This window comes from Notamacropus eugenii, chromosome 2 (genome assembly GCF_028372415.1).
Source record: "Notamacropus eugenii isolate mMacEug1 chromosome 2, mMacEug1.pri_v2, whole genome shotgun sequence".
Taxonomy (NCBI): Eukaryota; Metazoa; Chordata; class Mammalia; order Diprotodontia; family Macropodidae; genus Notamacropus; species Notamacropus eugenii.
In genome coordinates this window covers 141,424,639-141,449,734 of record NC_092873.1, presented here as the reverse complement: position 1 = coordinate 141,449,734, position 25,096 = coordinate 141,424,639, and the positions used below count along the sequence as shown (strand labels likewise).

The following is a 25,096-nucleotide window of genomic DNA, read 5'->3' as shown; positions in this document are numbered from 1 at the left end:
ATCTACAACCCATAAAAAATGAATGGCCTTGGTATGGGAGACAGAATATTGTGTGGTTGTGGAATAGAAAGAAGACCAGGAGTTGGCTTCTGGAGTGAATGGAGGAGAACAAAGTGTAAGAGGACTGGAAAGGTAAGAAAGGGATAAGTTATGGAGTGCTTTAAATGCCCAATTAAAGATGTGATATTTGATTCTAGAGGTATTAAGGTAGCAACGGAGTTAGCTGAGTAGATGGTCAGACCTGTGCTTTAGGAAGATCCCTGCTCCTAAAGTCAGTTAGGGCAATAGCAGTGACCAGGGTCAATTTAGGATATGCAATAGAATTCTATGTAAGGGAGCCCTGGAGACCAGTTTGGGAGATTCAGCAAATATCTTGAATGACTGTTTAGGTACAGGAGGCTGGATTGAAAGTTTAGTGAGCTGAGCAGGTCAAAGCCAATTAGTAATATCAGAGCATTAAGTTTTGGCATAAAGTTAGAAGGCAAGACCAAGGAGTTGACATTGAAGATTGAAAGCGAGGCAAAGACACAAGTCATCTGTGACTGAAACAAGAAAATAACGATGTCTTTCCAGGGCAAGTAGAATGGAAGACAAAAGGCAGACTGCAGTAACAAATAGAATATAAGAAGAAATGGCACACTTAGAATTTGAATTTAGAGTCAGTGGCAGGCACATAGTATAGTGGATACAGTGCCAGATCAGGAAGACTGGAGTTCAAATCTGACCTCATACACTTGCTAGCAGTGTGAGCCTGGGCAAGTCACTTAACCCTCCCTCAGTTTCCTCATCTGTAAAAATGAGCTTGAGAAAGAAATGCAAAACCCTTTCAGCAACTTTGCTAAGAAAATCTCAAATGGTGTCACAAAGAGTCAGACGTGACTGAAACAATTGAACAGTAAAATCAAAAACATAAAAAACAAAAACAAAAAAGAGTTTAGACTGTGCGTTATGGCCCCCACAAGGCTCACATTACCATTGACAGTTGCCCTTTCTTAATAAGGGGATGAATGTTAGACACCAGTCTCTTATAAATCCATGATATAAATGTATAAGAGGGGAACACATTGCTAGGAGAGTTCAGGGGAAGGTGAGATTACTTCCATGATGAGAGAGGATTGTCAGGGAAGGCTTCACAGAAAAGATGATTTGATTTTGCCTAATAGGTAGCATTTCAACTGGTGTAGAGTTGAAATGCAAGATTTCTCCCCTCAGTGGAGGAGGGAAGCAAAGGAAAGCCATTCCAGGCATATTGAGTAGTGTAAATGATAACACGAAAGCATGAGACTTGTTCCAGGGAAGCAACCAATTCTTTGTTAAGATCCTTTGAAGCAGACAGAATATGGAGACGGCTAGAGCAGAAGTGTCCAACATGCAGTCCCTGCTGCATGTGGCCCTCAACGCTCCCTAGTGGCCTAAACTACATGAATATGTCATTGGGAAATATTAAACAAAGTAAGTGCAAATACAATACAACAAAGATAACATTATGATTTAAAACTAAGTCAATCTACTGCCTTCAAGGAGCTTTATCATCTAGTGGTGCCCATTTCTATTTGAGTTTGGTGCCACTGGACTAGAGGATAAAAGTAAATACTTAGACAGGAAACAGAGTTTGAAGTTGGATTTTGAAGAAACCCAATAAATACAAGCTCCTTGTGGGTAGGAATTTTTTTTTTTTTTTTTGGTTAACTTTCTAACAATTCAGTGAGCATTTGTTGAGCATGTACTTGGAGCAGGTACTATGTGAGGCACTGGAAATAAAGAAACAAGAATCAATCCATTTCTGCTCAGCAGCAACTGGTAATGGTGGTGATGGTTTTGGTATCTTTGAAGATGATCACAGTGACTACCACATGTTAAGCACTTAATAATTCTTGATAACCTGACTTAAAGGAAGCCAGAGATTCTAGGAGGACAAGGTGAGGAGAGAGAATTCCACATACAGGGAAAAGTGTTCAAAGATGAATAGGTGAGAGATGCAATGTTAAGTAAGGGGGAGCAATAGAAAGTCAGTTTAGCAGGAATGAATACTGAAAGGAGAATATTGTAGGTTTGGTCTTGAACGGTGAGTTGGAACCAAACTATGAAGATGTTTAAATGTCTAGTTGAGGAATTTGTATTTTATGAGATGGATGAATAAGGGCCACAAACAGGTGAGTGATCTAGGCTTTGTATCCACCTCCCGCTCACACAACAGGAGGCTCTTCAATAATTGCTGAATAAGTGAAACAACCTATCATTCTGGGCCATCTGTGGGAAAGATATTTGTTAAACATATCCTTTGTGGTGAGATTTTACCTGTATCTTTTTAAAAAGGATTGTTAAACACATTAACAGTGCAAACAAGGGAAATTTGAGTCTACTTAAGAGTGAAAGCCTTCCACAAGCAGGATTTGTAGCCAAACAATGAATGTGCTCAGAGTAAAAGATTCTAGTCTATCTGCTTAAGTAAACACAAGTCTCAGAAACTTGTCTTCCCTCATTCTTTCCACCAAACACGTATACACCCAAAAGGATTAAGTATAGTTTAATTACTACCCATAGTCATCACTTAAGTGAGATTCCCTTTCCCTTCAATTAATCTGAGTTTTTCTTTGTTTGCTGGCTTATTTCTTTGTTTTGGGTATTTGTAGTCAATAGGAGATTAAAACCTGAGCACTGATGACTCAAGGAATCAACAATGAAGGGACTGAACAAAGATGAAGGGAACAAGTAGAGAGAAAGACAGAAAAAGATGCAAGATCAAAAAGAAAGAGAGAGGAGAGAAAGAGGATGGAAATAAGGAAGAAAGAGGTTCAAAAGTGCTAAACAAGGTAAAGAAGGAAAAGAAAAGGGAACTGAGGCAAGAGAAGAGAAAAGCACTGTCATTGAACAACTACCTTCCCTTTTAATTGGATTAAATTTCTGAAAATAAGGGCAAAGACGAAAACTAGTATAGGGAGGAAAAGAGGTCAGTGACAAAGCTTGGGACATAAGTGTTGGATAGTGGAAAGAACATTTCCCCTCATTTTGCCTATAGTCACTCTTGGGTGATGGGGTGGAAGGCCATGTGATTTAGCTAAAGACACAAGGGAGCACTGACCGAGCAGCATTCACTCCTAAAATGCTGACAACAGCTCACACCTCTACAATGAAAGCACTTTTCCTTGGGATTGGCCTGACCTCTCTAAAGCAGGAAGAACTACAACAAAATGCCACCAAGGACCATCAGATATAATGGCCAGCTCCTCGAAGGCAGGGATTGTTTTTTGCCTCTTTTTATATCCCCAGTACTTTATATCCCCAGTACATAGCTCCTGGAATATAGGAGGTATTTAACTAATGCTTATGAACTGACTGACTAGTCATCAGGCCACGGCAGGAAATGAAAGTTCATAATGGTCTTGCCAGAGGCTGTTCCCAGAACAAGGCCCATTACACCAAGTTCTCATCAGGGCTACTTTCTCCATCTACAGATAGACTCAATGCATCAGGGAAGCCTCAAAATCAATACAGCTGCAAGTATTTTATAAAGAAGGCTGGGGACTTATTCAGGCGTTTCTGATTGGTTATTACTCCTGAGATGTGTGTGTGTGAGTGAATTAGCAAAGAAAAAAATATGATTCTAGACTATAAGCTTCAAAGAAAAGTTTGCTAAAAAGGAAATAAAACATGTTTTCTTCCTGGTCAGAGAGGTTATCTACTGCGTTGTATACATTGTCAGCAATGATCTCTCCTCTAGATGCTTTTATTTAACTGTTTGTCTTTGTTAAAAGGTTGGACTGAATTCCAGGGAAGGAGAGGGAAAGTGGGGAATTTCCAGAAATTATTCTGATGTAAAAAACAAAAGGCATATATTTAAAAACAGAAGTCACACAAAGTGGATAGAGCTGGCCCGAGTCAGGAAGATTTGGGTTCAAGTCTTGCTCTGACACATGTTAGCTTTGTGACACTAAACAAGTCACTTAATATCTTTAGTTACCCCAGGCAACTCTGCACAAATATCCTCATCTTGAAAAGACAGCATTAAAAATTACCGTTTTTTATTTTAAAACTTGAGATGCATGTAAGATTTAAGAGCATGTAGTTTTACTTGCATATGTTCCTACTTTTGAAAGCATTTTATAGGAATCATTATAGTCAATGCTTTGAACAGCTGGCACCAAAATAAAAGAGATAACTGAGTATCTAATTCATTGAGGAAAAATTTGCTGTGATTTATCAAGTATGCTAGCAGCAACAATTGAGAAGGTCAAATAACAATTTGTCAATTTCTGCCTGAAAACATTGCATTGCCTCCAGTTGAAAGGGATATATTTTAAACATCCCTTCAAGTATCCAGCAGATGGCACTGAAGATTTCATTTTTTATGCTAAATTCTCACACAGTTATTTAAATTATGACATGTTTTTCTTTGGAGTATCTAATGTGTTGTAATAAAATTAGTACATCCAGCAGGGGGTATAACCTATTAGGATAAAATGCATTTTTAGAGATGGCTGGAAAAAGAACAGGAAGAAAACTGATAAAATATTGTTTGAAATTACTGTGCTTTTGTAGAGGACTCTTACTCCACATGCTTGCTTTATTATGGAGCATGAAATATTTTTTGCTTTTTCCTCATGGAGCACATCATTTAGCTTTAAAAAAGTGTTTTAGCATATCTGATATAATCAGCACCCTGCTGTTATCTGAAAGCTGTCTGAGAGATGACACTTAGGCAGAAATGAGAGTGAAATTGACGATTAGCTATTTATGTTGTCTACTTGGTTACTTTGGTCAAACTCTCATCAGTAAACCCATTTCCAAAGAATCCTCTTTCTAAGGAAGTACAGGGTGCCCCAGAAGGCAAGGCAAGCTACCTCCCTGAAAGGTAGCATTTTCCCTTGTTTCTCCTCTTACTGACTACTGTCCTGACCTGGACAGTTTCTTGATTTGAGGTCCTTCGGAGGCATGAGACAAAACTGCTCCTATGGGACTCTAAAGGAGATAGGATGCAGCCGTGGAGGGACAGCTTCACCAGTGGTGGGGCTGACCTCGGCCATGCTGCACCCATCCCTGCTATTTTCTACTCTGTTGATTTTCCTCTATTCTGGACAACCAGCATTCATATCCTTTAGTCTTCTCTCTGCATCCACATCCTTCACCCCAATTGATTTTGTCCCAAGCACAATTTTGGCCATTTATCTTATTTTGTTTCTGGGAATGCTTCAAGATCTAAGTTGCACGTGTTTAAATGTTGGGCCAATGCAAAACCCCCAGAAATGGCATGGATGCATGTCAGGGTAATACCTTTTAATTGTGGTGGCTTCAGTTGCCTTCACAAGTAGCAGTTATCAAATTTAAAAAAAAAAAATTAAAAAATCAAATTAAAAAAATTAAAAAATATTTTATTAATATGTTAGTCAATGATAATGCCAAAAGTATCTCTTCCCCTTTAATACTGGAGATATATAAGAGTTCTTGTATTGGAAAACACTAGGAGATATAAAAACCTTTATAAAGATGTTGTTAGTTTTTAAGTATATTTTCATGGAAGAAAATAAAATGATAAGATAGGAAACTATATACTGGGAAAATTAATTAGGAACAAAAGCAAATAGAAAATATAGAATAGAATTTAATTTTTCAGGGAAAACCATCTAACTCAAGTCATAGGAATGTCAAGTACATTATGCATGATCCATAAATATTAACTTCCCATTTTGTCACAGGTAAGCATTTGCAAAAGGAAGAGGAAACTAAGGGATATATATGTATCACGAAAAGTACACAGAATAAATGCCTTTTTGGATAGAGGTAATTCATAAAAATGGACAAAAATATATCTATGCTAAAAATGTTCTTCGGAAACCAAGTACAATGAAACTAGGCTTTTTCCACCAAAATTGACATGACTGGACTAGCTGAGCTCTCCCTGAAAAGATTACTTGTTCTCATACAATTTCTAAGGAATCATGAAATCGTAGAAGTGACTTCCGAGGCCAAGTAGTCCAACCCAGACCCAAAAAAGAACCTCCATTACAAGTTACTTGATAAGTAGTCATTCAGACTTGTTTTTTGAATATTTCCAGTTAGAAGAATTCCACTACCTCTCATGGCTTCCCATTTCACTTTGGGGAAGTTCTAGAAGTTTTCTTTGTATTACGTCTAAATTTGCATTTTCATCTATCATTCTCAGTTCTCCTATCTTGGTCCAGACTTAAGAAATCTAACTCATCTTTCAAAAGATAGTCTTGAAATACTTGAAAAAAGCACTCCTGTCCTCCTTTTCTTCAGACTGAACCTCCCCATGTCTTCCAATCGATCATTGCCCAATGTGTACTGAAGGCCCTTCTCCATTTGATCTGCCCACCCTCCTCTGAATGTTTTCTGTCACCTGGAGACTGTGTGTGTGTATGTGTGTGTGTGTGTGTGTGTGTGTGTGTGTGTGTGTGTGTATGTGTGTGTGTGTATATGTGTGTGTGCGTGTGTATCCACAGAAAAGTATAAAGTTTTCCTCCCCACCATGTGTTTCCAATATTCTTTAGAAACAATCTATTTGGAAAGGGGAAACTTAGGCTACTCATGGGAAATGGAAGTGGGAATGGAAGCCAATACCAATTTTTGTCATATGTATTATATGTATTCCTGTACATGAGACTATATAGAAGAGATGATATTACTTTGAAAATAATGTGTGGCATCAGCACCTGTGTGCAAATAAATAATAACAGAATTGTGTTTCTTAATCCTTGTTTTTGAGTCGTGGATGTTTAACAATAGTAAAATGGTATTTGGATGAATGAGTGGTAGGTGAAGAAGGAGGTTCAGTCTTGGCAGGGTAAGTACTCTTCAGTCTATATTTTAAAGGGCTCTACTGGGAGACCAAACTGGGTCTTTTGAAAGTAGCAGTGACCCCAGACATCAATGTCAAACTTCCATGGTTTTCCTTGGGAGCCACAGAGCTGTAATGGGATACTACAGGCAGTAATGGATTTCTGGCTCACAAAGCTTCTCAGGACCCTGCTCCAGTGTTAATCCCTTCAGTCTATGCTAGCTGCTAACATAAAAATCTCATTGCCATTCATTTTCTCACAATAAAAATGCTTCTTTTTATTTTAGGTTGGCATTCTACTAAATCTCTTCAGGGTCAGTTCAAGTGACACGTTTTAAAAGAGATCTTTCCGGATTCCTCAGTATTTAGTACATCACTCGATTACCAACCCCCATTTTTTTGCATATGGAAACTGTGACTTCATTTGTAGTCAGAATTCCTCATAAGGAAATCTTTTTTGCTAGTGCAGATGAGCATCCACTCTGAAAATTAATCATGTGAGAGATATGCCAGGGATACCAAGAAGTTTAATACCTTTCCTAAAATCACAAAGTCAGAGGCTGGAAATGAACCCAGATCTTGCTGACTTCCAGACTTAGGCTTTCTCCCTACTAAAGCATGATTATAATTTGAACCTCTCTGGAAGTTAGTTAAAGCCTGTGGGCTCCTCTGAATAATGTTTTTAAGGCACAAAATAAAGTATATAGGATTATAAAGGGAAGAAATAGAGGACATAAACATGTATTAAGCACCCACTATCTGCCAGTTGCTATGCTCAGCACTTCACAAATATCTCATTTTATCCTAAAAACCTTTGCATGTAAGGTTCTTAGTGTTTTAGAGTTGTAAAAACCAAGGTAGAGGTAGAAATTAATTGACTTGCCCAGGGTCACACAACTAGAGTAAGTATCTGAAGCTGGGTTTGAACTCAGGCTTTTCTGATTCCAAACCCAGCATCTCACCTAGATGCCATTACTGTTGTTGCTACTATGTGAAATACAGCCATTGATTAAAAAAAAAACCCATGAACTCTAAGTTAAGAACTCCTGACTTAAACCCTTGGGTCTCTTTGCTTTGTATTTGTTTTGCATATACTGTATATTTATTTATGTTATTATGCCCCCCTATCCCTACCCACCAATTGCAAACTCATTGAATGTAGGGACTTTGTTTTGTTTCTAAATTTTTATATCGCCATTTTTGGATACAATAAAATAAAAACACCAGGAAGAAAACTCCAGATCTAAGCAAAGAATAAGTTCTAAGTGGGCTAGACAGATCTCAAGGTAGAGTTTTTAAAAATCATAACAATCAATAGTTTTGTTGGATTTTAAAAGCTGGGGACAAAATATAACAGATACTTGTTGAATTGAATTTCAAGGTAGTGTGCTTGAGGAGGAAAGAGTTATTTGACATTGTTACTGTTGAGTTATTTCAGTCATGTCCAACTCTCCATGACCTCACTTGGGGTTAGCTTGGCAAAGATACTAAAGTGCTTTGCCATTTCCTTCTCTAATTCATTTTATAGATGATGAACTGAGGCAAAAAGGGTTAAGTGACTTGCCCAGGTAGTACTGGTTTGAGGATGGATTTGAAATCAGGTCTTCCTGGCTCTAGGGTTGGCACTCTATCTAAGGTGAACGATTTATTTTTTTGTGACTGATGGCTATTTTTCTCCAATTTTTTTCTGCCTAATCAGTGCACATGACATGACTACTGAAATATAAATAAATTAGAATGCAGAACTTAAGGATTTTAAATAAATCTACTCTCTCCCAAAGAGGGATAATTTAATAATTTGCATGATCGCTAAGTGATGAACTGACTATACATCCATATATGTCCATAAATATAGTCTAGAGCCAAGACACAATACATTCAAGTATGTTTCTGATATACTAAACCCACACCCACACCCACCCACACACACACCCACACACACACACACACACCCCCGCCACACACACACTTCCTAATATTAAAGTCCACATTGAGTTTCTGAGGTTGTGAGAATATATTCTAAATAGCCTTATTTCTTTCTCCCCCTACCCAAAAGAGAGAAATCTAAGCTTCCTGGGTTTTACTTGTGCTGTATACTAAATTAGTCTGCAGTCATCAGGTACAGTATTTTCTAAGCCATTTGGTAGTGCATTTCTACACCAAAGCGACAAGTTGCAATTTCCTTTCCATTATATTTGCTAATGGTGACATCTGTTTTCATCCTTTAATTAAAACACATTGTTAAATAAACATTTAGGGCCTGACTATGATCTAAATAATAAAGCAGGGGATGTAAATAACTTAAACACTTCTATGCACATGCCAACATAAAGCATTGTTACACTATGGCAAGTTACATAAACTGCACTGGATGAGGTAGCACCTGACAATTTCAGGCCAAATTTGAAGAATTTAAAAATTACTCAAATTTGCATGCATTTGTACATCTGTCTCATCCATCCTACAGCCCCTACTACTTAATCAATTCCAGACACACTCTCCTAGCCTCCCTAGCCATGGAGGGGGGACAACCAATTCTATTTTTAAGACTCAGTACATTATTTTATATTTAGATGTTTTAAAAATGTCATAATCAGCTTTACCTAATCACACTGTGCACAAAGCTAGGGATCGTCCATTTTGCATTTTTTATTTTTTCATTATCTGTAATAACCTTCCAATGTTCTCCAGGCACCTTGAACTCAAACTTGGGCCACATTTCTTCAGTGCTCAATTCCAGCTTGAAAAATAGTACAACAGGTGTTTTCAGTCATTTTAATGACACAGTAAGATCAAGTATGTTCTAATCAATCTCATGGACTGTGCTGCAATTTGTCACAAGGACAGATCCTTCCCACATATCTAACCAACATGAAAACAGCAAATTCAAGGGCTCCTGTATAGACTCAGCTTTAATGAAGATGCCTAGTTATAAGATTATATGATTTAGAGCTAGGAGCAATCTCAAAGTTCATCTTAAACTAGAGGACAGCAAATGACTTCTGAACCAAATCCAGCCAGACACCTATATTTGTACTACAGTCCATGTCTTAAGAATTCTTTTCATTTTTTTCTTAATTCATGGACTGTACAAAAAGTAGTTGGTTGGCTGGATTTGGCACACTCAGCTATACTGACTCCTGAGCTACACCAAGCTTCTACTTGTACAGATGAGGAAACTGAGGCATATAGAGCTAAGGTGACTCACTCAAGGACGTAGCACTCATAGGTAGCAGAATCAAGATTCAAACCTAGCTCCTCTAATTCCATATCCAACATCCAATACACACACACATACACACACACACACACACACACACACACACACTTCACTCAGAATTTTATGAGTCCATTTACCTCTTTTATAGTTTAAGTCTAGAAACATTTTAGTACTATTGTAGATATGCTGGACTAAATATTTCATTGTTATCCTCAAAATAAGCATCCTTTCATGTAGGATCCTAGATCTGTCAGATCAAGCCAACAAGCATGTCACTATGCTAAGTGCAAGAAATGCAAATACAAGCAGAAAGAAAGAGAGTACTTGACCTCAAGAAGTTTACATTCTAGAAGCTGAAAAGGAGTGAGGGAAGGAAAAGGTATATGGGGAAACATGATGGAGAAAGAGACAAGATGGATGAAGACAGAGCTAGAGCAGGCACTTGAAAACAGAATTTCTGAAAGGAACCAACAAGGAAGAGGGGACCACAAGAACAGGCTCCTTTGGGCGGAGAAACCAAGAAGGTCAGAATGAACCTTCAGAATGAGAAGACTGCTGGGCAAGGTGGAGAAAGTCCTGACTGAGAGTCAGGAGGGGAACCCAGAAAGGAATGAAGACATGGCTGGCTCGGGCATTTTCCTCAAAATGGAGGTTCTGGGAGCAGGAAGAACCTCAGAAGCCATCTATTCCAAGACTTTCATTTCAGAAATGAGAAAATTGAGGCTGGGGGATGTTGTGACTTGCTCAAGATCATGAAGATAGTTAAATGACAGAGACAAAATGAGATCCCAGGTTCTTTTACTCCAAAGTTAGCCCCTTTGCACTGCACTATGCTGCCTCTTTCAAGTCTTCTTTTGTGTGATCTTAGACAAGTCCCCAAGATCCTTGTTCCTTTATATCTGGGATGTAAGGATAGTAATTTCATATTCAGATAAAGAACAAATATCTAAGATGTTACAAATATGAGAAACTCACCATAGGTTATGGGACTTAGGGCTGCAAAGACTTTATAGATTAGCTAGTCCATACACCTCATTTTGTAAAAAGTTGAGGCAAAGAAGCTAGAATTAAAACTCATTCCTCAACTCTGCAATCAGAATTCTTTGGCTTATAACATCTTCCTCAGATCTGTTGATTAGGAAAAGTCTCAAGAAATCATTGATATTAAGAGCAAGTTACCTGGTTCCCTTCTCCTCAGCATTCACTTTAATGTAGGTTCCTCCCCTATACTGTTTGAAAAGTTTTAAGTGAGTCTCTTAAGTGGGGATAATAATAGTCATTATTTCTACAATGCTTTAAGGTCTGCAAAGCACTTAACATATATTATCCTCTTTAATCCTTACAACAGCTCTATGAGGTAAGTTCCATTATTATCTCCACTAGATCTCCACTTTATAGATGAGGAAACAAAGCCTGTGGCAAATTAAATAACTTGTCTGGGATCACAAAGGTTATAAATGTCTGAAGGAAGTTTTTAAGTTAGGCCTTTTTGATGTCAAGTCTAATACAACATTCACTACACCAGGGGTGGGGAACCTATGGTCTTAAGGCCACATGTGGCCTTCTAGGTCTTTGGGTGTGGCGTTTTGACTGAGTCCAAGTTTTACAGAATAAATCCTTTCATTAAGGGGATCTGTTCTGTGAGATTTGGATTCAGTCAAATGACTGCACTTGAGGACCTAGAGGGCCACATGTGTCCTGGAGGCTGAAGGTTGCTCACCCTTGCACTATACTAAGTAGAGTAGCCTCAGTTTTTACACTATTTACACTACACAGTGGTTCAGAAGAGAAAGTGGGACCACTAACACCTACAAAATAAGCACTTTTGAGTTCCTGTGGAGAAGCATCTAGGAAGAACTATGGTAATTGTAATTTATATAAGAAATGAAGAATTGTTCAAGAAGAGGATAAAAGGTTGAGATCAGAGAAATGAATGAGCAGGAGATAAACGGGCAGTCACAAAGAAAGATCATATTTTCCACTGATATTGACACAATGTCAAGAGATTTTGGAGGAATCCTCAAATATTTTGGCTAGACCTGTGGGGTTGGATTTGTGGCTGGGCATGTCTTATTTTTCCAAGACCATCCTAGGCCAAATATCCACCAATTCCTGCCTTGACCATCAGGAAGCAACAGGAACTGGACATGTTCCCTGCCACCTTTCCCACTCCCAAAGTGTCCAGCAGTCCAAGGTGGAAGGTCCTCTTGAGTCCTCTCTCCCACTCAGGTCAGATAATTTGATTTACCTTGGAGTCCTGGGGCAGAGCTGTCCTGATTGAGTATGAATAGCTCAAAATGTATTTTTCCTCATCTATAATCAGCCTGGGTCCCTACCTTTATCATTAGGTAGGACCAGGGACCACACGATATGGATCTTCACTTTTACTTTCCACCTCTTTCTCAGAGATTGGTAATCAAATATTACCTTTGTTTCTCTGAATGGCTTGATAATCTACTCTCCAATGGCTTCACTGTTTCTGAGTAATAAAATGTCTACGCAGAAATTCCCTTTCCTGCTCATCATGTCCTGACCCATCATGGACATCTATTTCAGTTCTATCTGCCTGGTGTCCCTACAGTATTTCAGTCTTTCCATTTGGTTCCCTAACAAACCCCTTTATTTTATGATGAACACATCATTCTTCATATTAGGGCATGAGGCAACTAGGTCTCTCAATTGATAGAGCCACTGGAATCTAAAAACCTTGAGTTCAAAAAGTCCACTCTCCAACACTTCCTAGTTGTGTGACCCTGGGCAAATCACTTAACTTCTCTCTCTGCCTCAGTTTTCCCAACTGCAAAATGCAGATAATATAGCATCTACCTCACAGGGATTGTGGTGAAGATTAAATGAGAAATTTGTGAAGGACTTTGCAAACCACATAGTACTATGCAAATACTAGTAATTATTTTTATGTTAGATCTCTACCCTCTGGCAATTATTTTATGCAAACTTTTTTAAATTTCCTTATATCAGATCAAGTCAAAAGGCATTTATTAAATGCCTGAGATTTGCAAGTACATATTGCTTCTTCCTAATAGATTGTAAGCTCCTTGAGGGCAGGGCAATTTATCTTTTTATCCCCAGCACGGAGCACAGTGCCTGTCATACAATAAGCACTTAACAAATGCTCATTTAATTGAATGGTAATGAAGAGTTATACAAGATAGGTAAGCATGCATGACCTGCCACCTATATCATTGAAAGGAATATCTATATCAAAGAAATCATTCCACATCCCATCAAAGTAGAAGAACAAAAACAAAATTGCAATTGCAATCATTACAATTACACTCTGGGGAACCAAAAATGGAAAAAAGAAAAAAAAAATAAATTGTAAAGGAAAATATGCACAGTCACCGGAATATTTTGCCACAGGTCCTGAGATTTAAATAGCACCTTCAAAAAAGATGAGGCAATAGAATGAACATAATAAGGAGATACATTAGCAAGGTTACACAAATAAATTCAAGAAAATGTTATACAGAGAGGTTTAGTGTAAGGTTTTTGGTTGAGGGGATAATTTCTCTGTTCATTATTAATAAGCTCTCTCAATCATGCTTTGCAGTGGAAATATGGAAATTAGAAGAAAGTGGTTAAGACCCAATAAGTATGCTAGCTCTTTGCAGGATGTATTTTAGACATTGAAAAGAGGCAAAAATCATTATTTTAGTAATTAGGGTACCAATTCTCCCACCACTGTGCTTCAAGAATCAGGGATATGCGGAGACAGTGAATCTCCTAACCCCATTAGCTCCCCAGGGTGGTGAGAGTGGATCTCTTTGAAAATTCATTGAACCACATTTCTGTGGTCATCATCACAGCTAAACCAAACTGCTAGAGAAGGGAAGAAGGTGAATCACCAAGTTTCGTGTGGTGGTTTCTGTAAGGAAAAAAGCCTCTGGATAGCAACCTAATAGACAGCTAGAATAGTCTTCCTCAGTGGTGTCAAATGTAAATAGACACGGGGGCCAGTACTCTGTCCATAATAGTTCCTGTGGATCGCACACTGACTGCTTTAAAATGTGGTGTTATCTATGTTTTATTGTACTTTTAAAATCTATTTTGTTAAGTATTTACTAAATTATATTTTAATGTGGTTTAAGCCACATTGGAAATGTTGTGGGCTCCATGAGGCCTTCAGGCCACATGTTTGGTATCCCTAGTCTATATCCCTACACTAGCACAGGTTTATATAAAAAAGAAAACCAGACATTTAAGCACAGAAATGGGAAGTGGGCTCTCCCAACAATATGGTACACAATGGGAAGAATGATAGATTTGAAATGAGAGGACTTGGTTTTCAGTCCTGTCTCTAATGCTTACTGTGTGGTCTTGAGCAAGCTCCAATCTATCTAAACTCCATTTCTTTATCTGTAAAATGAGAGGGGTGGACCAGATGATTTCGAAGATTCCTTTCAGCTCTGGTACTATAATATTCTCTTACTATGTTAGGCATATTGCCTTATTTTAAGTTCACTGACTCATTTTCCATTTGCCTTATTCCAATTTCTCATAGCTCCTGGGAGCGTGGGCTAGTTTAGAGGATCATAGATTTAAAGCTGGAAAGGACCTTTGAGGTCATTTAGTCTGGAGGTATTGAACATGGAGCCCTCAGAGAGCCTCGAACCAGATTAAAATGTAATTGGGAAATAGTTAACAAAATGAAGTAGAAATAGAATAAAGCACACATGATCTTACTATCTAGTTTTCTAAGTCAGCCCCACATTAGAATAGCCCCACCTCACTTCATCATATTCATTCTCTGATTAATTGTTAATGAATCCGAGGTTATTTCTGCCTGTTGGGAGTACCCACTCTTCCAAGGGTATATAAGCATTGAGTTGACTCCATGATCCATGTTTGATTTAGAAGAGAAAGCCAAATGACCATCATTTTATTATCTGCTAACAATAATTAGTAAAATCGATTGTCAATTTTCCAGAAATTATGTCTCTCAGACTTCATATGTCACATGACCAAGGAAAGGACGTTGAGTCTAAAGCCAGAGCATTTGGATTCAAATCTTATCCTTAAGACTTACTATTAATCAACCGATAAAAAGGTAAATAATATCTACTATGTGCTGGACACTATGGTAGCCTATATGACCTTGGGGGAAAAAAATCCCTGCCCAAGGTAAAGGAGATACTTCGTTTCTCAAGCCTTTGACATTCTTCTTGGTTTTCCCTTAACACAGGTCATTTTTGTTCCACTTTTCTCCTGGGTGACTGAAAAGGCAATGTGATGGATACAACCCCATCCTGTATATTGCAATGGAAATGGCCTCATAAACAGCCTAGGCTAGACAACCCCCGTCGGTCTGAACCACTTCCTTCCTGACCAGACTCCTCTGGAGATCAGAGAAAGTAGCATCCATTTGTATTAACTCACCACCCCACCCCACTAACCTTCCACTTCATTTGAATGTACAATTTTACTATTGGAAATGACATTAAAGAAGATGTATTACTTTTTTTTTTTTTTATGCTTTGCCACTGCATCCTAAGGACTACGGGACTTTTAATCTGACTTGCAGCCCAAATTCCCTGTATGTGTTGTCTCCCTCATTAGAATCTGAGGTCCTTGAGAGCAGGGACTGTTTACTTTTCTATTTGCATCTCTAACACTTAGCACAGTACTGTGCATACAATCAGCACTTAACAAATGTTTTTTCAATTATTATACATTCATTAATCTCCCTGAAACAGGGTGGTCCAAAGTCTTGCAAAGCCTTCAAGACAAGCTTGTTGGAATCAAATTGCCTTGTTCAATAATTCTAGTATTTTTTTACAAGTATAAGTGAATGAGAGAGAGCTGATGCTTTGGTCAGGTAGTCTGCTAAGTGGAGCAGAGTTACCAGATGGCCAAACCAGGCACACCACAAAATCACTGCACTGAGGCTCTGAGCAGCTCTCCTGAAACCCTCTCCACATTGATGCTTTCAGAACAAATAGACACAGGTCTGGCCCAACACCAGGAAAGGGCAATTAATGACTGAAGCAATAAATGAGGTGCTGAGAAGGGGAGGCCCGGACAAGAGATGGAGAGAATGAGACTCAGTGAGACTACAAGAAGAGGGAGAGAGGGGTAACATTTCATATTAATTATCCACAATGAAAACCTGGTGTGTACAGTATGTCTCATGTCTAAAAATAATTTAAACAGCCTGTCTAGGAGGATGGCTAATTTGTCACCCTGAACTTCCTCCTGCTTACCTTCCTCTGCCAGACATATTAAATGACATTTGAAAAGGCTACTTTAAACACATTTCCCATGCATCAGAAACTGATCAACTTGGATTTTTCCCATAGAAAGTCTCTCTCCCTCAAATAGGCAGGAAAATATTACATCTAAAAGAATACTCTTCCCTAGAGAGGGAGGTTTCTAGCTAGTTTTCTTCATTCAAAGACAACATGAGAATACAACACAGAGGGAGTTAGGTATAATTCAGAATGTTAAAACATGTACAGATCTTTGAGGTCATCTGGTCCAATCTCCTGGTTTTACATATGGCTCAAGGAAAAGTGCATTGGATGTGGAATCAGATGGACCACATTCAAAACCCAGCCTGACTAGTTTTTCTTGTGTGACCTTGGGGAAGCCATTTAATTCCTTTGGGACCTCCCTTTTTTCATCTATAATATGGGCGTGTGGAGAAGAGTTCGACCAATAACCCTCTAAAGTCCTTCTCAACTCTAAATCTATGACACTAAAGTACAAAAAACAAAACACACACACAAAAAAAGACTCTTAACTGTAAGTCTAACCATGTATAAACATGAGTTTCAATTTCATGACTAGTGTTACTTTATGATAGAAGTATGACTGACTTCTAGACTCCCTGGGTATTAATTCATTGACCTTTAAATGAAATTAAGATGTGTCCAGGAATGATACACCATTACATCTGTGAGGAAGTCAACACATTGGACCAGTTAATAGTTTTCCTATTTTTTTTCCTCCCCTCTCTGGATCATAGGTGTTAACACATGGTCAGAAATAAGAGTAGTAGATAATATTTTATATAACACTTCAGTAAAGGTTCAATCCCATAAGATGGGTTCGATTATTATTCCCATTTTGTAGATGAAAAAACTGAGACTAAATAAATTTCCCAGGATTTCATAGCCAGTAAGTGTTTGAGGAGGCAAGATTCAAATTCAGGTCTTCCTGACTTCAAGTTCAAGACTCTATCCACTTTGCCATCTAGCTGCTTCCCTTTGTTTAAAGAGATCCAGATGACTTGCCATTTGGAAATTCCCTTCATGAAGAGTCATTTGTAACTTACAACCTTAGAGAACTACCCGAAGATGCTGGAAGGTTAAGTGATTAAGTGACTTGCCCAGGATCACAAAAATCAGCACATGTCATTTTATATAGGATAAGAAGCCAGACCTTTGTGATTTCCCTGCCAGGGAAGCAGGATTTTATAACAGAAAAGACGTTGACTGGAGTCCAAATATCTTGTTCAAATATTTCTTCTGTGTGACCTTGGACAAGTGACTTAACCTCCCTGGGTCCCAGTTGCTTCATCTACAAAATGCTAACAATAGTAGTCAGCATTTAATTAGCCTTCAAATTTTGCAAAATGCTTTGCAAATGTTATCTCCATTTTTTCCTCACAATAATCATGGGAGTTAGGTGCTATTATTATCCCCTTTTTACACATGAGGAAATTGATGCAGGCCTAGGTGAAATGACTTACTGAGTATCACATAGCTAGTAAGCGTTGGGGACAGATTTGCACTCAGGTTTTCCTGACTCAAAGCCCAGAACTATCTATTCCATCATCAAACTGCTCCAGAACTATGATCCTACAGTCTTGTATCCAGAACTCCAATATATTATGTTTTCATGGCTAAATAAACAAGTCACTCAGGAGACACAAATCATTTTAGTAATCCAAATAGAGGTATCTTAGAATCAGCTTAAATTTAACAACTGAACTTCAGTGCTTTTTCCAGCTCAGGTTGATTTGGTCAGATGGATATGTTTTCAGTTTTTTCTTTCAGACAGGCTGGTCAATGGAATATTTGAAAAGGCTAAAAACAGAGTCTTCACATGCAAATTCTATGGAAACCATCCTTTCAGATAAAAAATCTCTTAGCCCAACTATTGGATGAATATAGACCTATAATTTATTTGGATTTCTTTGTGCTACTTAAACACCTGCAGAATAGCCATCTAGCTGAGAATTATAGACTTCAACCTCCTTAACATCCTGCTTTTATTCTTCTGTTCCTAGTTAAACAAAATAATGAGAATTTTTTAATCTCATCAGGCAAGGGATGCTGGGATACAACCCGTTTAGATGAGAGAATTGTAGTCCATACAGATCCAAAGAACTAAAATGCACCATTACTAGAAGACGGCATAATAGGATTGTGCATAAGCTTTAAAGGTAGAAAATTGGAGACCATCTAGTCCATGGGCTCTTAAGCTGAGGTCTATGAACTGTTGTTTTTTTTTTTTGTCTTTGTTTTTTTTTTTAAAGATATTATGATAACCATATTTCAATAAATTAGTTTCCTTGTGGCCCTGTGTATTTTATGTTATTTCTTTAAAAGCATTTTTCTCAAAAAAGGCCCACTGAATTCACTAGACTGCCAAACAAGTCAGTGACACAAAACAGGTTAAGAATCCTAGTTATATTCCAACCCTCTCATCCTACAGATGAGAAAACTGAGACCCAGATGTAACAAAGCAGTATGCCTATTCACCAAAGCTATTAAATGTGTCAGAGAGTTTAACACAGATCTCTTGACTTCAGATCAGTTCACTAACCCAGTGACATTAAAGACTGACTTTCAAAAAGAAAGTCTCAACAACAGAGAGTTAGGATGAATTTTTTACTTTGGCCATAGAAACTAATGATAAGCTAATTTTTAATAATGGGAAGATTTTAATTTCTGTTGGTGGAGCAAATACTCAGTTACAGATCTCCTGCAATAATGAAAAATTGTAAAGATTTTATAGAAATCCATCCTCAAGTGGATTTTGCTATAAATTTCCTACCTGCATAGACTAGGAGGGTTGTGTTGTACTTTTTTCTTTGTGAAACTGCCCAAGTAAGCAATTGCAATTGAACACTTTCCATTAGACGGCACACCCCATGCCTGGTAAGTCAGACACGACGGTGTTTCATTCCTTCACTTAAATTATTTAGATATAGAAAACACTATAAGTCAAAAAAAGTGTCTATTGCTCCAAGCCAGTGTCGATCTAAAGTGCAAAAATAGGACATGCACTTCTAAAACACGCACTGTAAATTGCTGTAGAGGTGTTATCTAGTCAGCAGAACTCAATGATTCACTCATATGACTAATTTTTTTTAACTAGATCAACCTAGATTTTGATAAACTTTTTTTTTTTTTTGCCCTGGATTTCATAAAATTTTTCAACCAAGAAAATGCGAGAAATACTGATTTTCCTATCTCACAATGATATCCTATTCCATACATCCTGAGGCCTCAAGTAGACTAGTGTCTGTAAGATCAAAGATGATGACCCCTGTTTGGTTCTTTATCTACTCTTCATAGAAATGTGATTGTTTTTCTGTAAATAAAAATGTAAAAAAATCTACCACAACTTATTTTATAGTACTTCACAGATTCCAAAAAACTTTCATCTATACATCACTTCATTTGAATCTTAGAATTAGCCCATGAAATGGGTGCAAAACCCTTCATTTTCCAGATGAAGAACTACAGTCAATCTGATAATCTGCCCAAGTTAAAATTAATAAATGGCATATAGGAGTGTCAAAATATGAGACTCAAGAATAGGTCTTCTGTCTGCAATGCTCTTTCCATTATACCAAAATCACGTAGCTAGGATAGAGCACTGGTCTTAGAATCAAGAAGACTAATCTTCATAAATTCTCATCTGGTCTCAGACACTTACTAGCTGTGTGAGCAAGTCAGTCAACCTTATTTGCCTTAGTTCTTCATCTGTTAAATGAGCCAGAAAACCGCTCTAGTATCTTTGCCAGGAAAACCCCAAATGGGGCCACAAAGAGTCAATGACTAACCAACAACAAACATACAACATCGAATTAATGAATAAGAGATTTACATCTTTATATGAATGGGCAATTTTCAGACAAAAAAAATAAAGCTATATATAGTCATATGAAAAAAAATGCTGTAAATCACTATTGATCAGAGAAGTGCAAATCAAAACAGCTATGAGATATCATTTAACACCTATCAGATTGGCTAACATGACAAAATAGGAAAATGATAAATGTTGGAGAAGATGTGGGAAAATTGGAACACTGATGCATTGTTGTGGAGTTGTGAACTGATTCAACCATTCCCAAGATCAATTTGGAACTATACCCAAAGGGCTCTAAAACTGTGTAAACCCTTTTGATCCAGCAATACCACTTCTAGGTCTGCATCCCAAAGAGATAATACAAATGGGGAAAGTACACACATGAACAAAAATATTTGTAGCAGTTCTTATTGTAGTGACCAAGAACTGGAAATTGAGGGGATGCCCATCAATCAGGGGATGACTGAACAAGTTGTGGCATCATGGAATACTATTGTTCCATAAGAAATGATGAGCAGGCAGATTTCAGGAAAAAGAAAAACATGGAAAGATTTCCATGAACTGATACTGAGTGAAGTTAGCAGAACCGGGAGAACATTGTATACAGTAGCAGCAACAACATTGCGCAATGACCAACTTTGATAGAGTTAGCTCTTTACCATAATGGAATAATTTAAGACAATTCCAAAAAACTCATGCTGGAAAATGCTACCCACATCCAGAGAAAGAACTATGGAATCTAAATGCAGATAGAAGCATACTATTTTCTATTTTTTGTTGTTTGTTCTTTTTCATGGTGCTTCTGTTTGGTTCTGATTCTTCTTTAAAACATGACTAATGTGGAAATAGGTTTAATATGACTGTTCATATATAGCCTATATCTGATTGAATGCCATCTTGGGGAGTGCGGAAGGGAAGAAGGGGGAGAAATTCAGAACTCAAAATCTTATATAAGTGAACGTTGAAAACTAATAATAAAAAAAGATTGACATCTTTAATAAATGGATTCAGAAGATGAGTATAAACCATTCTCTATACTGACCTGTTCAAGGCAACAAAATAAATAGTGCCCTAATCTTTGAATCAGTAATACATAGGTTCAGATGCTGCCTTTAATTCTTATTAACTGTGTATCTATAGGCAGGTTACTTCATCTCAGTTTTGTCATTTAAATTACTTTGTCTGGATCCTGTTTTCATAATCTACTGGTCTCTAAGCCACTATCTTTTCTTTTTTTCAAGGAATGACTGATTGCATTCATCAGCAAGTCCAGCCCTCAAATCTGGAGCCTTTGATATACATATTATTATCCCTTACTACACTCTAGCCTTCTAGTTCATTGATTTCCTCAAATTCCATGGCCTACATTTTTACTCCATTCCTTCACTCAACTGTTTTTTTTTTTTCCTGATAGCTTTTCCCTCAAAGTTCTCCAGATTTTGTTGGCTTTTTTTTTTCTTTCTGGGATAGTATGCTATCTGATGTGTGGTCTTTTACCGTATTACTGGTTTGGCCTAACATGAAAGAGTATTAATGATTCCAGTCAACTGAGACTAAACCATAGAGCATGGTATAATTATAAGTAGCCCGAGAAAGTGTGTTAAAGTCTTTTGTCACATAGTTGGAGCTATGCCTACTGGAAACTCTTTGGATACTACATAGCTAATCCAAACATGGAAGGGCAATGAGTTTGTACTCAGAACATGTGGATTTAAATCTCATTTCTGCTACTTACTACCTACATAATCTTGGACAAATCATTTAGTCTCTCTGGACCTCAGTTTCATCATCTTTAAAATAACAGGGCTGGACTGGATTGCTTCTAAGCCTCCTCTAAACTCTGAGTCTATGATTCTATGATAATTTCTCTATATTTATTTTAATTCATTTTTTAAAAATTTGAGTTCCAAATTCTCTCTCCCTCCCTGTAACCATTCCCTAACTCATTGAGAAGGCAAACAATATGTTACCCATTATACAAAAGAAGTCATGCATTTCCATGGGAGCTATGCCAATATTCATTTTTAGTCCAGAGACTAAATGCTGCCCCTTTCTAATATCCCTATTTCATAAGATTAGTATATTCAATCAACCTGGTCAGACATATAGCTCTAGATATAACCTGGGACAAAGATCATTATCGTCCAGTTTCTCCAGTGGTGAGATCTGTCTCTATACACTGAAGCAGCACAACAGCACAATCACAAACTCACTCAAAAAATGTAGGTAACACAGAGTTCACACATGATTCAAACTGCCACTCCCAGAGGACTGTCTACTGAGAGGAAGACAAGAGCCAGGTAATTCCTGCATTGCCCTCACAAGTCTTCTCACCTTGTTCCTCCTCCTAGTCTCCCCTAACCAAGCTTTCTCTGCAAAAACAACATGTGAGACAGATTGAGTTCACCTAGTAGAGAAGATAGGATGGTGTAGCCCTCAGTTCCTCTACCCCAGCTGCACTGCCTTCCCTACTATGCTAACACATTTTTTGGTTATTCCTTGTCTTCTCTCAAGTATTTCAGAGGTCCTCTCTTGACTGAATCTTCAAAGAATAATTTTGTTAGAGTGCTATTCATTTCAGTAAATAGCTATCCAGTGCCTACTATATGATTAGACTTGTTCTAAAAAATTAAAAAAAATATATAAAGCCTTCTCCTTAAAAAAGTAAGCAAACAAATAACACTTTTCAATTCCATCAAAATGATTGATGTAAGTTCTTTCAGTACATTCAGCTCACTATGGGTAGAGACAGTTCTACTTTGTCTTGTTAACTACAATGTACCTAAATCTGTGCTAGGTGTTGGGGGAGATGAAAGAATTTAACAAGGGGTATAAGAATGTAATGGAATACTATTGTGGTATAAGAAATGATGAGTAGGCAGACTTCAGAAAAACCAGGAAAGACTTATATGAACTGATGCTGAGTGAAATGAGTGGAACCAGGAGAACATCATACACAGTAAAAGTTACATTGTGAAATGACTGACCTTGGCAGACTTAGTCCTTCTCAGTAATGCAAGGATCAAAGAAACACTAAAATACTATCCGCATCCAAAGAAAGAACTTTGGAGTCTGAATGCAGATGGAAGCATACTATTTGTTTTCCTTTTCTTTTGTTGTTTTGTTCTGTTTCTTCTTTCTTGAGGTTCCTTCCATTAGTTCTAATTCTTTTTTACATCATCATTGATGTGAAATGCATTTAATATGAATGTATAGGTAGAGCCTGTGTTGGATTGCATGTCATCTTGGGGAGGGGGGGATGAAAGTGGGAGAGAAAATTCAAAACCCAAAATATTATGGAAGTGAGTATTAAAAACTAAAAATAAATTAATTATTTAAAATTTTAAAAAGAGCTTAATAAGAAAAAAAACTTTTATTACCACCTGAATTCACTCAAGAAACATGACTCCTTTATATAAATCCCAAACTTAGAAGTCCCTCAGATTTCTTTCATTGATGAGAAATAAGCCTGTTTTTTGCCAGGAGGAAGTATTACTAATATCTTCGAAAGCTTTTTTTTTTTTTGTTACTTGAAAGTAGAATCCCTTAGTCTCATATGAATAAGAAAGTGTAGAAAATATCCCATTTAATATTTTAAAAAATTTAAGTATAAACACCAAAGCACAGGTTCTTATTTGATTCAACCACATATGCCATCCTAGTCCTTTCTTTTAGAGAAGGAAACATAATCCCCATTTCCATTATAAGACTCCTTTTGATGACACATCTAGAAATGTACTGGCAAAACTTCTGACCTCTTCAGGCAGAGTGGTGCAATTGGAAGACATTTAATTGATAGACAAGGAATATCTTGTCTGGCATGATCACTGTTCAATGACATTAAAACACCATTAAAAATACATTTGAACTTCAATTTCTATGTAGCATGTTCTTAGTCTAAGTAGGAAAATGTAAGTAACAAATGTTTTATTTCAGTAGGAGTGGTCAGAAATAAAGTGAATGAAGTTCACAAGGAACAAATGAAGGAAAGAATACTTTAGGAGAAAAGATAAACTGTATAAATCAAGATAGGGAAGGGATAATTAAGATATAACAGATTCTTAGATTTACCAAGGCCTAGGAACTAGCTAACAGGTCTCCAGTCTAGTGCTTCCAGGATGCATTGCCCATAAGGTCAAGTCATGCTTATAGAGTTTCCAAAGGTGGGTGTTCTCACCAAGCTTTGATTGATATGAAACCCATGGAAGGTTTGGTAGAGAACTAATGTATAGCACAGTCAACAAACTGCCTTTGGCAAGAGAATGGGAATAAAGTCAAAGATAATGGTATTGAGCTTTGAGGAAACTTGCTTTTGGCCCGGCAGTGAGTCAGAAAGGTTATAGTTTTGGAGCTGAATGAGAGAAACATGAAGAAACAGCATGGTACCCAGATTTGAAGTCAAAAGACTAGAATTTGGATCCCGTTGACTGTGTGATGTTAGGCTGTGTCATGACCCTCACAGACCTGCTTCCTTCTCTATAAAATGAGGGATTTGGACAGTATAATCTCCAAGGTCATGTTTGTCTCTAACGTGATTCTGCTTTCTCCAAGCTTGGAAAGTAAGGCCTAGGAAGTCTAATTTCAGAGCAGGGATTAAGTCTGGAAGAGAGAAAGATACTAAAGTTAAATTGTCAGGTATAAGAGCACTTTAATGTTCAGACAGGAGTTTTCTAGCATCATGAAGGATACATAAGAATAGGAACTAGACCTTTGATTTCATTAGCATGGGAAACTCTCAGGTGAAAAATCTCCCTCCACTAATTCTGGCTGGCATCTTCTCATCTTAAAAGAGTTGACTGAGTCACTTGAGAGTGACTTGACCAGGATCATACAGATAATATGTATTACTGGGAAAACTTGAACCTTGGTCTTTGTGGTATTCAGGATAATTATCTATCAACTAAAACACATTTCTTTCTTGCCTAACACTTGACAATAAAGACAAGAAGGACTATTATCAAGACGGTGTTCTAGTCTGAGAGGAGAGAATGATCTGGAGGAAAAATCTTCAAGCATAT

General features: G+C 37.5%; 1 protein-coding gene across 5 annotated transcripts in view; it reads right to left on the bottom strand.

Moving 5' to 3' along the window:
* Positions 1-25,096, bottom strand: part of RIMS1 (regulating synaptic membrane exocytosis 1) — a 717,070-nt gene that overhangs the window by 419,234 nt on the left and 272,740 nt on the right. The window lies entirely within an intron of this gene.